The 15,401-nt window shown below is 37.1% G+C and overlaps 1 pseudogene; it reads left to right on the plus strand.

Moving 5' to 3' along the window:
* Window positions 1-14,329, plus strand: part of LOC102176761 — a 78,307-nt pseudogene extending 63,978 nt beyond the window's left edge.

Below are 15,401 nucleotides of genomic sequence, written 5' to 3' on the forward strand. Positions count from 1 at the left end.
AGACTTGGAACTTAAAGTTATATTTTCAACTTGTAAAGAAACTTACACAGGACACTTGTTTATTACAATTTGCAAATATCTAAAATTTCAGAAACAATCTAAGTTTAAAATAAGTTCAATGGAAACATACTATAGGTTCCTGGGAGATTGTGTCTCACCATGATCACAGAAGGCCTGCTATCCTGTGCACTCTTTTGCAATGCGACTTTGGCCCTTCACACATCAAAAGATAGAGTCTACACACTTTTTCCTCGGCTATGGCCTTTTGATTTATTTTGGCCTATAGGATGCAACTTTTAAGCCTAGTACTTAAGAGAACTTGTGGAATGAACTTTTTCATTCATTTAGAAGACAGTCACCATCTAGAGAAGTTGAAGATACTCTATGTGAAAGGGATGTGGAAAGAGGCCCTTGAGGATAAAGGCCAAACAGAAGAGAAAAGGAGGGATCTTAGCTGAAGCCAGCAGCAACTACTAAGATGTAAATGAAGACATCTTGGATGTCCTAGCCCTAACTGAATTGCCAGCTGAATGTAGCTACATGAATGATCCCAGTCAAAGCTAAGTGGATCAGAAAATCAACCCATAGAATTGAAAGAAATAAAATAGCATAGCTGTGTAACTAACTTTTAGGATGGCTTATTTTTTGCAGATATAGATAACTTACATGGGTTTTTAGTAAACATTTTTTCCCCAGCATTTGACTTGTTTTTTCATCCTGTTAACCTGTCTTTTGCAGAGCAGAAAATTAGAATTTTTATGAAGTTCAGCTTATCAATTCTTTCTTTCATGAATCATGCCTTTGGTGTTATGTCTAAATAATCATCATCAAACCCAAGATTATCTAGATTTTCTGTTATGTTATCTCTAAGGAGTTTTGTAGCTTTGTGTTTTACATTTAGGTTTATAAGGGTGTGGAGAAAAGGGAACCCTCCTACACTGTTGGTGGGAATGCAAACTAGGAGAACAGTGTGGAGATTCCTTAAAAAATTGCAAATAGAACTGCCTTATGACCCAGCAATCCCACTGCTGGGCATACACACCAAGGAAACCAGAATTAAAAGAGACACAGGTACCCCAATGTTCATCACAGCACTGTTTATAACAGCCAGGACATGGAAATAACCTAGATGTCCATCAGCAGATGAATGGATAAGAAAGCTGTGGTACATATACACAATGGAGTATTACTCAGCCATTAAAAAGAATTCATTTGAATCAGTTCTGATGAGATATATTTTGAGTTAATTTTTGTGAAGGGTATATAATATCTGTATCTAGATTCATTTGTGTGTGTTTGTGTGTCTTTATGTATGGATGTACAGTTAGTCATTCCAACACCAGTTGTTGAAAAGACTACCTTTTCTCTATTGTACCCTGAAAGAGACTATGTTTGAATTAAAAAACAATACGACAAACAAAACAGTTAAACTTTCTGTGGTGATGGTATGAGGAAGTATATATATATATTTTTTCTAGCTTGTTACTATGTAAATGCTTCCTTATTATAAATGTGTACAATCAATAAAATACCAACTTCTGAAGATATATCTAAAGAACAGCCAACAGGCACAGATAACCACTGGGCTATACTTATAGGATATCCAGTGAAAATTTCATGATGATAATTCCTGAATCTCTTCAGTGTAACACAAATTAAATCTTGTCATTTGTGTGAATTAAGAGATAGAAGCTATAAATGGAAATATCCTAGAGATTTTTCAATCTTTAATTTCTCCTTTATTTTGTTAAGCAATGAAGAGCTTTCTAGATTTCCCCACCTTGGCAGTGTTCTCAATCTTGTTCCTAACCCTGAAGAAGGCAATTAAGAAACCCATGGGGCTCCCCATGGAGGGAATGTGAGCTGAGATCCCCAACAGAAATGGGGACATCCAGTGGGAATTCACCCCCTTCCAAGGGAGTGTCCCTTTCCACCTGGGGAATACCTGGGGTGTTACTCGCCCAATTCTAAACCAATGGGGTGTATGTGGATATACATAAGGTTTTCTTGAATTTGTGATGGTGGCTAATCACACTGCCACCATCACATTTGGCTCCACATTGCCAAAGTCTGCTTATGACTTCAGATGACAAAGTTCCTGATTGTAAAGTTGATTAGTATTTATTTTCTCCTTCCGCCCTAAGGTTGTGAAACATGAAGTGCCCAGCTTCGGTCTACGTCTTAGTTTCCACTTCCTCAAAGACTCAAGAAAGAAAAAAAAAAAGATGAAAGGAAGGAAGGGATAAAGAAAGTTATCCCTTCAGTGAGTAGGGAGATGATGAGAAGTCTGAGTTCATATGTAGGTTTAGATTTTGTCTGCTAGGCTGCCTCTAACTTGTCAAGTTATTATGGTTCTTTGCCAAATCCAAAAATATGAATTAAAAATAGCATGTTGCTTTAATGTGCATTATTGCTGAGTTGTTTGTGGCTTCATCATGAAAGTCTGGTTTCAAAAACAGTATGAAAGCGAGGGTTCTCAGCAGGATTGTGAGTTTTCATTTAAAAACCAGAAATGGAAACAAGGAAGAATAACACACCACAGAAGAAAAATGAAACCACTATATACAATATGACCTGGCCAAAAACAAAAGTAGAAATGCATTTTATAATTTGTCAGAGGCTTAAGAGACATACAGCAAATGTATTTTTGACCCCAAATTAGCTGAATTTCTTCTTGTTTCAGGTTTAAAAATGAAATACTTTCTCACAGATCTGGTTTAGAGTTCTTGAAACTGATAAATGCTGTATGTTTTGTATTCATTTGGCAGATAAATAGACACATTCCTAAGTATTTGTATAAACAAAATTATTCAACTAAAAATTCCCTGTGCGCTAGAGTACCATTTCTTCAGATGTTTTTCTCTTTGAAGTAAAATGTTGGGAAGAAAATGCCATTGATATAACTATCACTATAAATAACTCATTGTTGCGTATTTGTAAGTTTAAAGTTCCTAGCCTTATGACTGTATGTTTTATGTGCATTCTTGTAGCTACCAAATAATGAATATATCATAGTAAGTCCTTGGTATAAGAAAATTTGATTTTTTGAGAGTAGACAATAGTTTAGATTTTTCCATATGACAATACTTTTAGAAAACTTTCAATTTAGATATTGTTTTACACTTCCAAGTATTGTAATACTAATGCAAAATTTATAAATTGTTTATGTTTTGCCCTATTTATAACTTTCTCTTGCTTCTGTTTCTGTGTGTGTATATAGATATATACATATGCATACACATATAAATAAACACACATATGAATTTATATGCATGCATACATGTATATATGTATATACATGTATATCTGTATAGATACAAATACTCTTTATGTGTGTGTATATTTGTATAAGTATGTATGTATATGTGTATATATATATATTATATACGTATGAAGATATAAGAGCTGTTGTCAAGTGTATATAGGATTGCTATATGGAAAAATTCAAAACCTATGTTCTATGGCTTGTAGTGATCAGATAATGAATATATTGTGTACAACTTTGAGGTAGGCTTTCATGTCCGACTCAATGAGCATGAATTAGAACAAATTCCAGGAGATAGTGGAGGACAGAGGAGCCTGGTGTGCTGCAATCCATGAAGTTGTAAGGAGTCAGACACGATTTTGCAGCTTAGCAACTGAACAACAAAGGCTTTGCTTTAATATAAGGAAGACTTTTTCAGCATCTCAATTGACATAGATATGATACTTTGTTGACAAATAAATGCCTCTCTTACTAGATGCTGAGGCATAATTCGTTTTTATTGAGGATATGTAAGGGAAGAATTAGATATTTTCTAAGTTCCTATAGTGATAGGAAAGAAAACCATTTAAATTTACAAAAGAGCCTCTTAGTTTTTGACTTAAGAGTTCAATTTGTGGAGAAGTGGGGTAGATATCTTATGTGACACTCTGTATTTTAAATTTATATGAGGAAGTGGCAAATACAATGGAAACAAATGATTGTCAATAATACTTTACTTTCCAAAACACCTTCAGATCATGATATGGAGTTAGTATAAACTCTTACATCTGTCACACCTCTGAAGGGAAAAAAATATTTATAAGTACTGTCTTAACGAATTATAAGTTCCTAAAATTTAACCAAAAAATAAACCAGTACTTAGCAGAGAGCTAAGAAAAGAGTAAGTTATTTATAAATAATTGTTGAAATAAAAATGAATTAATCACATTAGTAAGTTTTAGTATTAAATGGATTTTGTAGTATTTTAAATGCTTTTAAATGGATAGTCCATGTTTGGTTTTTTACACTAACACCCTATTAATTAGAACATTTGATTACCTTATTCTTGAAACATGCCAGATAAAGCTAACTTAGCTCTTCTTTTTTAAATCTGCCAAAAATTTTATCTAACAAACTAACATCTGTTTTGCATTATAGTGTGGCTCACTCTCTTTCTGGGCCTCTGCCCTCAATATGCGCAGAGTCAAGAACTCACACTAGTACACAGCATTGTTATATTTTGCCTATGCCATGCTGCTGCTGCTGCTAAGTCACTTCAGTCATGTCCGACTCTGTGCGACCCCATAGAGGGCAGCCCACCAGGCTCCCCAGTCCTTGGGATTTTCCAGGCAAGAACACTGGAGTGGGTTGCCATTTCCTTCTCCATATATGTATATACATGTATAGCTGCATATGCAAATACTTGTATAATATTTATGTGTATCTATCTTTAATACAGAGAGAGCGGGGTTGTTGTTAGCTGGATCTTCTAAGATAATAAGACTTGACAGCTGCTGAGTATTTACTGAGTGCTCAGCAATATGTCAAGTGCTTTAAATGCTTTTCTTTCTAAATGTTCATGAATGTTTGAAATCCTATTGTTACTATCGTTTGAAAGATCTCAAAGCTAATATGTGGTAGAAGTTAGGTTCACAGTGTGAACTTCTGGCTATTCACAGTGTGATTCTGGCTATTCTTAACCATTGTACCTTATGACCCACACAAAGACAGTCTTCACCATTTCCATACCTAGACACAGATTCATGTCTCCATATCACAGTATGCTCCTATGTTTATCTATCTCTATGTCTGCAGCAGCAGCAGCAGCAAGAGTAGTAGTTGTCTAATGGGGGCAATTTTGCCCCTGATATAATCAGCAATATCTGGAGACTATTTTCATTATTATATCTGAGAGAGTATTATTGGCAGAGGCCAAGGATATTGTGACTGTCCTAAAATACACAGACCAGCTCCCCACCCTGACACACACACAGCAAAGAATTTCCTGACCCAATATGTTAATAGTGACAAGATTGAGAAACCCTCAGCTGGAGAGGTAAATATTTGAAGAGAAATGTAAATGTTTATATGTATATTTTTACATAATTATGTTTATTTAGAGAACTCTTTGAGTTGTTAGAAGACAATGGCCTTTAAAATGTTTTAGAATTCTCTTAACAGGTTATTTTGACCCACAAAACACATAACTTTACTTCTAATTCAGAGAACAGTATTGCCATGTTATCCCTGATACTGAACTGTGTTATATGTCCCAAATATCTTGACTTAGTGTTGTCGACTATGCTCATTGAAAACAAAAAGAAAACCAAAAAACTTCAAGCATGTACAAGAAACCTGCCTTGAATTGGTCTTTATCTTAGTCTATATGGTATTATTTGACCTATATTGTGTTGAGAATGAGGCAGAATAGCCAGCAGTAAATAAACAAGTCTTCTCTACACAGTCATTTATTGCTTTTAAACTGTTTGAGGCTATCTCCATTCCCTTAGTTGGCTACAGCAGACCACATTTCACAATTCAAAAGGACCAAGTCATCATCAAACTGCAGTGCCGTCTGGCCTGTCAAATTTCTAGTAATATAAATTTCCTTAAATCAGGTTTAGTTCTCAAATTTGCAGTGTGAGTCATCAACAGCCATAAACAACTCTGAAGGAAGAGTTATTGAGAATGAGAAAAAGAGCTAAGATGTATGGAAAAGTATATGAGTATAAATTGATGCATTGCAATAGTCAAAATTTGATGTTTTCCTCTATAAATATGGCAGTTTCACATAGTTAGACCTAAATTGAGTTTTGGTACTTGAACATATAAGGCACAGTGGCCCTGCAATTAACTTGTTAGTTGTTCAGATTGTGGTTCTACATCTTATTGCTTCTGAACTTGAGACCATTGTATAACCTGTTTAAATCTCAGTGCCCAGAGCCTTCAGTTTGCACATTTATTGAATAAGCATATTTTATTTGTCTTTACAGCAGCAGGGGACTTGACTATTTTTTCGTAGTTCCATTCCCATTCATTAGACAATGTTGACTAGAGTGGCTGTGGTCAATATATTTTGAACATTTGTTGAATGAATGAATGAATGCATGAAGAATAATAGCATTTATCTCATGACATTGTTATGAAGCTTCAATGAGATTATGTATGTTAAAGTCCACAGTATATATAATAAATGTTAAATGTTAGCTGTGATTATTATTAATTCAAACAGAAAAAAAGATTACAGATAAGTTTCAGAAGTCATCTTCATTTTGAAAATACACTTTTTGATTCATTTTCATTAAACTTCTCTCTGATCCTGGTGAATTTGTGTGTCAGAATCTCATACCACACTTTGAGAAATGTGGCCCTAATTCTTTTGTGCATATCAGTTCAGTTCAGTCGCTCAGTCGTGTCCGACTCTGCGACCCCATGAATTGCAGCATGCCAGGCCTCCCTGTCCATCACCAACTCCCGGAGTTTACTCAGACTCATGTCCATTGAGTCGGTGATGCCATCCAGCCATCTCATCCTCTGTCGTCCCCTTCTCCTCCTGCCCCTAGTCCCTCCCAGCATCAGAATCTTTTCCAATGAGTCAACTCTTTGCATGAGGTGGCCAAAGCATATAGCACTGTGTAAATTGTTTAGTAAATGAATAAATAAATAATTTCACTTCCCCTTTTCTCTTTAGTATTTCTACTCTAGACTGTGAGAGATTAAATTGTCTTCAAAAATATCTGTAACTAGGCAGGTTTCCATTGCAAATAGACACAGTTCCAAGAAACCATCTAGTATCTTAAGGTTTTAGCCACATTCTCTCTTACAAAGAGTCCCATGGTTCCTTGGCCACAATGGCCACATCAATCTTCTTGAACCATGTTTATCTTGGGCAGTATCACGTCTCTCTGTGCATAATGTAAGGGTGATGATGGTATTGCAGTATTCACTGATTCATAACTTGTTTAAAACTGGTATTCCCTATGGTAGACTAGGGAGTATTTTTCAAGCTTTTGAGAAAACAAAGCAGTTGGGGCTTCCCCAGTGTCTCAGATGGTTAAGAACTGGCCTGCAGTGCAGGAGACCTGGGTTTGATCCCTGGGTTGGGAAGATCCTCTGGAAGAGGGTATGACAACCCACTTAAGTATTCTTGCCTGAATAATCCCCATGGACAAAGGAGCCTGGTGGGCTACAGTCCATGGGGATGCAAAGAGTCAGACATGACTGAGCGACTAAGCACAGCACATTAATGAATGAACTCTCGAAATTTTAACTCACCTTTACTATTGCTTTATCTTGTTTCACTGAAGTTGTTTTTAATACAAAATTCCATATCCTGCAGCCACCCCTGGACCATTTAAAAGAGTGGTTAGTATTCAGAGTTGTCTAGTTTCATAATCATTTGTAGAATTTAAAATAATTACACTTGCTAGGCTCAACCCAATGGAAATTGTAGGTATAGGAATCAGTAGGTATAGGAAGGGGGTCCAAGTTTCTATATATAGATGACATGTTGTTGTTGTTCAGTTGCCAAGTCGTGTCTGACTCTTTGTGACCCCATGGACTGCAGCACGCATCAGGCTTCTCTGTCTTTCATTATCTCCTAGAGTTTGCTTAGATTCATGTCCATTGAGTCAGCTGTCTCATCCTCTATTGCCCACTTCTCCTGCCCTCAATCTGGATGGTGTAACACCTTTGTTTTAATCTTTTCCTAGAACAGGGCTTCATTAAACTTAAGCTGAATAATAATTACCTGTGGAACTTATTAATGACATGGATACCCAGGCCCTATCCTCACTGCCTAATGAAGTAGTTTCAAGATAAAGCAGCCAAATCTGCATTTTAAGTAAGTGTCCAGGTCAACTTGTGTTTCACATTCTCTTAGCACATTTTAAGAAATGTGGTCTTAAATTTTTTGCACATGTAGCACTTTGCAGATTGTTGGATGAATGAGTGAATACATGCGCTTGTTAAAACTGTTGTGAGGCTTAAAAGGGGTATTGTAGATAGTGTGCTAATTAAATACACTAAATGTTCATTGTTAGCTCTCATTATGATTTATATGTAAAAGCATAGATCCAGATGCTTGGAACCTTTTTTCTTTCTCCACATTTATCATTATTATTCTCATCAGTTTTACCCTTCAAGTCTAGTAAGTCAAAATTAACCAAATAATTACATAAATTATTATTTGACTCATTATGATAATGCAATAAGTTTAACATTTAAGATACTATAGTAATGAATAAAGGAGCTGGGCTAAATGAATCTAGTTTAAGAATTTGGGGAGGTTTTCTGGAGAAAGAAAAGTTAATTTTTGAACTAGAACTTGATATGATAAATAGGAATAAGCCAGGTAAAAAAGTAAAAGAAGAGTCTGAAGTGGCAGGGACACTACAGCCAAAATCCATTTCTTAGTAGAATTGCTTAGAGATGGACAAGAGAAGATGGAGGCCACAAGGAGACTGTTACATTAATCCATGTAAGGGATGATGGGGACCTGGAGTAGGAAGCAGCAGTATTGTGGGTATAATGTGGAGAGATTAATAAATCCTATGGTTTTCAGTGATGTATTAGCTGAGGGCAGGGGATGAGGAAATAAAGGTGTTGGGTTGATTTCTACATTTCTGGCATAAAATGATGAGTACTGGTTCTTAACAACATATAATCACCTGGAAGCTTTTGAAGAAAAAAAAAAAACCCACACCTGGATCCCACTTCTAGTTATTCTGTATTTGAGTGGGGCTCAGGCATAAATGGTCACTAATAGGAGCTACTTGTTTTCTGATAGTGCAGTATTTGGTAGATTAAAAACTGGAACACACTGAGGAAAGTACAAAAGTTGTCCTTTACTGAATCAGATAACATTTTCTTTACTTAGTTCTCAAGAAAATGATATTTTTCCGTATGTTTAATATGGGTAGCCATTCCCTTCTCCAGGGATATATATATGTATATACACACACCATAAATATATTAATGTATTTGAAAAGTATCCTTTAGAAAAGAAAAATATTTATTTAGTTAATAGGCACATAGGCCAGTTATGTTTATTGCCCCTCAGCTCCAAATTCGTCCTTTTTTTTCTTCTGCTCTGTGATAAAAGTGGGCCTGGTTGAACACTGTAATACAGAGTGTTGAGGGGACAATAGAGGAGAGGAGTGGCCTTCTTCCAGGTTCAGGTGTACTCGTTGAGTTGAACTCCTGAAGAGTGAATCGGCTTTTTTCAGTGGTATTCTAGCATCAAACAGCAAGTGGCACCTCCCCAGCCTCCCTCCACACCAACCCCAACTTGGGTGGTTTCCAGCAGTAAGTTTGATGGCACTCCTAACGGCAGCTAGCAAGTGCTATGGCTTCACCAGCTTGTTTCCCAGTGAATCATCAGAAAAGGAGAGAAGGGGAATAAAGAAAACCTTAGTCTTCATGTAACAAGGCTCCTCAACACTGACTTTGCTTTTGGGCAGGAGTGCGTGGAGATGGAGTTTTGGGAAACAGTGTCTCCCAACTACAGATTAGTCTCTTTCACACACAGAGATGGACCAGGAGAGAAGGAAAGATGTCATAATATTCTCGTGGAATGATACAAAGAACTCTGGCCAATATGCAAAGTTGGGGTGTGAGTAGCTGGGCTAAATGAATCTAGTTTATGAATATGGGGAGGTCTCACACCCCTGCTACTTCCAGGTGACTTTCTATGAGCCCAGATAGAACCCAAACTGGCTTTCCAGTGAGTCAATAATAAGCTAAACTTGTAGCTTCTCAGCAACCCTGTTGGGTTGAAATAACCCAGCCAACTTTTCCAACAGACAGTGGGATTCAACTGTACCCTCTGTAGTGAGATCTGAGTCCTGGCTTTGAGGAAGGAGTCTTTCCCTCCAAATTTGTCCTTTCCTTGAGTACTCTCCCTCGGTAGCACTGAGTATCCCTTAGAGTCCACATACCACCCCTGACCTTTAATCAATTCCCTTTCCCTCTTTCAAATACTGTGTAGTTTCTGTCTTCTGATTGGAAAGTAACTAATGTTTTAGAGAACTAAGAAAAAACATTTTATCTGGTAGGCAAATTCAGTTTTTGCAAATACAAAGAGTCTAGGAATTGAATAGACTTTTGGAAAAGACTTAAAATGAAATTACTGAATCATTTTCTAATTCTGAATATGATCCCTTTGGTACATGAGAGTACTTCAGGGAATTATTGTGAACAATAACAGTGGGGCAGAGAAAGCATTCATAATTCTCTCAGTACCTAGAGATAGCAAAGACACACATGGAAGTTTTCCAGCTTTGGTCTTTTGTGTTGAAAATCTTGTTTGAGTTCTGTTTTATCTCTTAGTTCTTTGCATATTGGCCAGAGTTCTTTGTATCATTCCATGAGAATATTATGACATCTTTCCTTCTCTCCTGGTCCATTTCTGTGTGTGAAAGAGACTAATCTGTAGTTGGGAGACACTGTTTCCCAAAACTCCATCTCCACGCACTCCTGCCCAAAAGCAAAGTCAGTGTTGAGGAGCCTTGTTACATGAAGACTAAGGTTTTCTTTATTCCCCTTCTCTCCTTTTCTGTTGTGAGCTGCCTTCTCTCAAGTCCTTCACTTTATTCCCTATAGTCTCTCTAGTTAGGTACATCTTTCCAAACCTATTATTCAAAGGATATCTGTCATACTTTCTCCTGTTTATTTGTCAAACTTTCAGGTATTTCTTATTTATATAGTATCTACTCTAGATTATCTGCTTTTAAATCTTCAGGTTAAGATTTCTTTGAATGTGATCAGTATACAATGTATTGGATTGGCAAAAATTCCTTTGGGTTTTTATGTAACGTTGTACAGAAAAAAACCTGAACAAACTTTTTGGCCAACCCAATATAAAAATGTAGATTCCTGGATCCTATTCTAGAATTACTGAATCAGAATCCTGAGAGAGCCAGGATTCAGAATAATGGATTTCTAATAATGTTTCTTCCATCCTAAAATGCTAGCTTCGTTAATAATAGTTTACAGTGTTGCCCCCAATAGATATTTGCATATCAGTGTGGTGCTTCTAGCTGTGAAAGCCATTTTCCATTGATTCTAGTACAGATTAGAACAGAGTACAAACTTGGACATTATGTTATTAGGGACCTCGGAGCCTTTGCATGAAGGTTGACTGCAGACTCCTTTAGCTGTGGAGGCTAAAGTCCCTAGGCTCAAAGGGTTGTGAAGGGTGGGGTTCACATTGAGCTGCTGAAAGCAATTTTGGGGTTGTTTATTTCCATTCCAGGCAGCACAAATGTCTATAGAGCAGTGGAATAATGATGGAAGTTGCTGATACTGAGGAGATCCAGAAGCTGTAAGGCTAGAGTATTGATGGGCTTTCTATGGACACAGAGAGTGTCCAGGATAGATAGGATGTGGAAATGAATAGAGGATTCAGACACAGGGGTAAGTGTATTTAGTTTTGTCTGTGTGAGGAAGTGGGTGTGGGACACAAGATGGACAGATACTTAGTGTTCCTCTAACTCCCACAACTCCCAGAAATGTCACAGTAATTGAATAATGCTTTATCAAAAATAAATTATTTGAAAATGTCTTGTAACTTCTGTACAAGTATTGTACTGTGGAGTCAAGTGGTTGCCAAATATAGCAGCACATCACAATCATCTCAAGTGCTAACTTAAAAATGTGGATTATTGGATCTCACCCCACTTTTTTCTTAATTTATTTATTTTTATGAAGGATAGTTACAATATTGTGTTGGTTTCTGCCAAAAATCAGCTTGGATCAGCCATAGATATACATATGTCCCCTCCTTCTTGTGCCTCCCTCCTACCTCCCACCCCATCCCAGCCCTGTAGGTTGTCACAGCACCCGGGGCTTCTCATTATAGTGGCTTCTTCTTTTGTTGCAGAGCATGGGTTCTGGGGCACGCGTGCTTCAATAGTTGGAGCAAATGGACTCAGTAGTTGCAACTCCCAGGCTCTAGAGCACAGGCTCGATAGTTGTGGCCCACAGGCTTAGTTGCTCCTTGGCATGTGGGATCTTCCCGATCAGGGGTCAAACCCCTGTCTCCTACATTGACAGGTGGATTCTTTACCACTGAGCCACGAGGGAAGCCTGGAATATTTATTTTTATAAGCTCTCTGGATGATGATTATTCAGTTAGCTAGAAATGTAATTAATAAATGAATGAGTTCAAGGAAATGGGTTAACTTGGTTATTTGCAATCCTGGACTATTTAGCAACCTAAAATTATCCTTTCTCTACCCATACATTAGACAATTCGTTTGCTGCTCCGATTATAAGAATGAGTCCCAATAAATCATTGAAATTCTTTAATTATTAGTCTTTTCCTCTTTCTGTTGCGGTTTTTAACCCCTCATTCATTGAACCAATCCATATTGAAGACTTTTTCTTCAAGTTTCTCTGTCACCTCATACCAATACTTTGCAGAGGAATGAAAGTGAGAGATGTTGGAAAAGCGCATTTGTTCTGACTGTACAAGTAGCTGCTGAAATCTTTTTATCTTTCTTTTGAAATGGATTCTGTCTCTAGAAAGTTTGTCTCATTCTGCCTTGCTTTTCATTCCCCCTGTGCTACAATTATTTCATAAAAGTGGCACTAAATTAAAGGGATTCCCCCTTGTGGCAAGTCATTCAACTATTACTCAATTCTTATCATCTCAGTGTAATTTTAACTGTTAGGAAGTATTGGTGCGAGTCTTAGTCTGCCATTTACTGGTTATTTGACCTTGGCCAACAAACTTAACCTGTCTGATTTAACAGTATCATCATAAGAACAAAATGTTTGCCAACTTCCCTGTTAATGTATAGGCTTATTTTGTGCAATCCAAAATACACTGTGTAAACTGGAAAATAAAGTAAATATTAGTTGATGAGATTAAGAATAATGAGAATGATAGTTAGCAATTTTCAGCAGGAATCTCTGGTTTTGGGGGAAGCGAGTTCTATTTTTGTTTTTCCTTCTTACTGTCCCATGTATCTTTTTTTTTTTTTTCAAGCTCAAACTAGAAGTTCTTTGATGGCTTCCCTGGTGACTCAGACAGTAAAGAATCTGACTGTAAGGCGGGAAGACATGGGTTCTATCCCTGGGTTGGGAAGATCCCCTGGAAAAGGGCATGGCGACCCACTCCAGTATTCTTGCCTGGAGAATCCCCAGGGATGAAGGAGCCTGGTGGGCTGCAGTCTGGGGTCAAAAAGAGTTAGACGTGACTTAGAAACTAAGCACAGCACATTAATGAATCAACTCTCAAAACTTTACACTCACCTTTACTATTGACTTACCTGTTTCACTGAAATTGTTTTTAATAGAAAACTTCATACCCTGCAGCCACCCCTGGACCATCTGAAAGAGTGGTTAGTATTCAGAGGTGTCTAGTTTCACAGGATTCAACTGAGTGACTAAGCACAGCACAGCACAGACGTTCTTCAAAGTTTTATGCCATACAACCATGATAGAGTTAGGCATGTTATTTAAATTATGTAAATTCTCACTCTCTTTCCTAAATTATATATAAAATTCATAGGCACTCTTTACAGTTGGTAATGACATGAATGATGGTACTTGAGTAATTAAACTTCACAAAACACCTAAATATTATCCTCCTGAAGATGTTCCTGGAAAGCTAGTGGGCCAGATAACAAAAATCTCTTCAGTCAGCATGTTAGAAAATTCTGAGTTAGCATCAGTCTTAGGACCATTTTGACCATCCTTAAAGCAATGAGAGTGATTTTCCTGAAGAAACTGGACAGTGACCTGCTGCTTGTGACAGGACCTCTGATGTTCAATCTAGTTTCTCTGCATAGAACACACCAGAAATTTGTCATCACCATCTTCATCAGCAGTGTGAAAAGCCCAAAGCATCTCACTCATGCTTACTTCAAAGAACAAAAACTTCTTAAGCTCAGGCACCAGGAAGACAAGATCCTCACAGAGAAGGAGAAATAAGAGTTTACCGAGCAGCTCCAGGCTAATCAGAAGGCCGTGGACTCGAAAATTCTGCCAAAAACCAAAGGTGTTTCTCAGCTCCAGGGCTATCTCTGCTCTGCATTTTGTCTCCCAAATGGAGTTTATTCTCACAAATTGGTGTTTTAAATTTCTTACATAAACCTAATAAAATAACTGATACTAAAAAAAAAAAACAAAACACTGGAATATAGTTTCCAGCAGATTCATTCATTTTTTTTCTTTACTGGAATAAGAAAGAAGTCTCAGAAAAGGAAGTTAGGTGGAATGCTTTTGTGACTCAAGAGCTTAATAGTTTAAGGGAACATGTGAGAAATCTTTCAATCAACAGGACTTTCCATGGTTACCACTAGTGGAAAAGATGGTTCATCCTGTTTCTCTAAACAGATGCCCTGCTGTCCCCTCTTTATCATCAGTCCCAGGCACTTTGAGTTCATTGAAGCTTTCCTGATAGATGTTCTCATCATTCCATGGAAATAGGCATGACTGTGTGGGAGAAGATCATAAGTGATGTAAAATGTGAATAAGCAGCAGCATCTTTATTGTTGGGTGTATCTTCCGTGTTTAGCAATTCTTCATTTTGCATAAAAACTCAGAAAATATTTATGTAGAAGTTCACTGTGCTGACACACTTCTTCAGTCAAAATAAACAAGGGAAGAAAAGCAAGAGGACTTGGGTAATATAAAATCAGTTTTTGGTTTTATTTTAATCCAAAATAAACCTGAAGGAATGTTAATGAATACCCATCCTTGGATTCCTTCATTCAATAAATATTAAATGAATTGTTTCCTGTATATTCTTCCATTTATCTATCTACCTGTCTTCTGAAGTAATTCATACTTATTTTGTAGTCTGTTACCTTAGGTATTATTCTTAGTTATATGGGACTGTACAATAAATTTCATCCAAATATAGCAGCTTATAAAAATAGACATTTATTATCTTCATTTCAGGGGTCTAGATGCAGCTTAGTGGGGGATCTCTGGTTCAGAGTCTCTACAAGATTATAATCCAATGTCCCCTGGGGCTGCAGTCGTCTCAAGGTTCTCTAGGAGTAGGATTGACAGCTCTCGAGCTCACTTATGGTTCATGTGGCTGTTGGCTGGAGATAACACTTTCCTGTCACGTGGGCCTCTCCATAAGTCAGTCCCCAACATGGTGGATGACTTTCCTCAAAATGAGCAAGTATAGTCACTCAGT

This window comes from Capra hircus, chromosome 4 (genome assembly GCF_001704415.2).
Source record: "Capra hircus breed San Clemente chromosome 4, ASM170441v1, whole genome shotgun sequence".
In the NCBI taxonomy this organism is placed as follows: Eukaryota; Metazoa; Chordata; class Mammalia; order Artiodactyla; family Bovidae; genus Capra; species Capra hircus.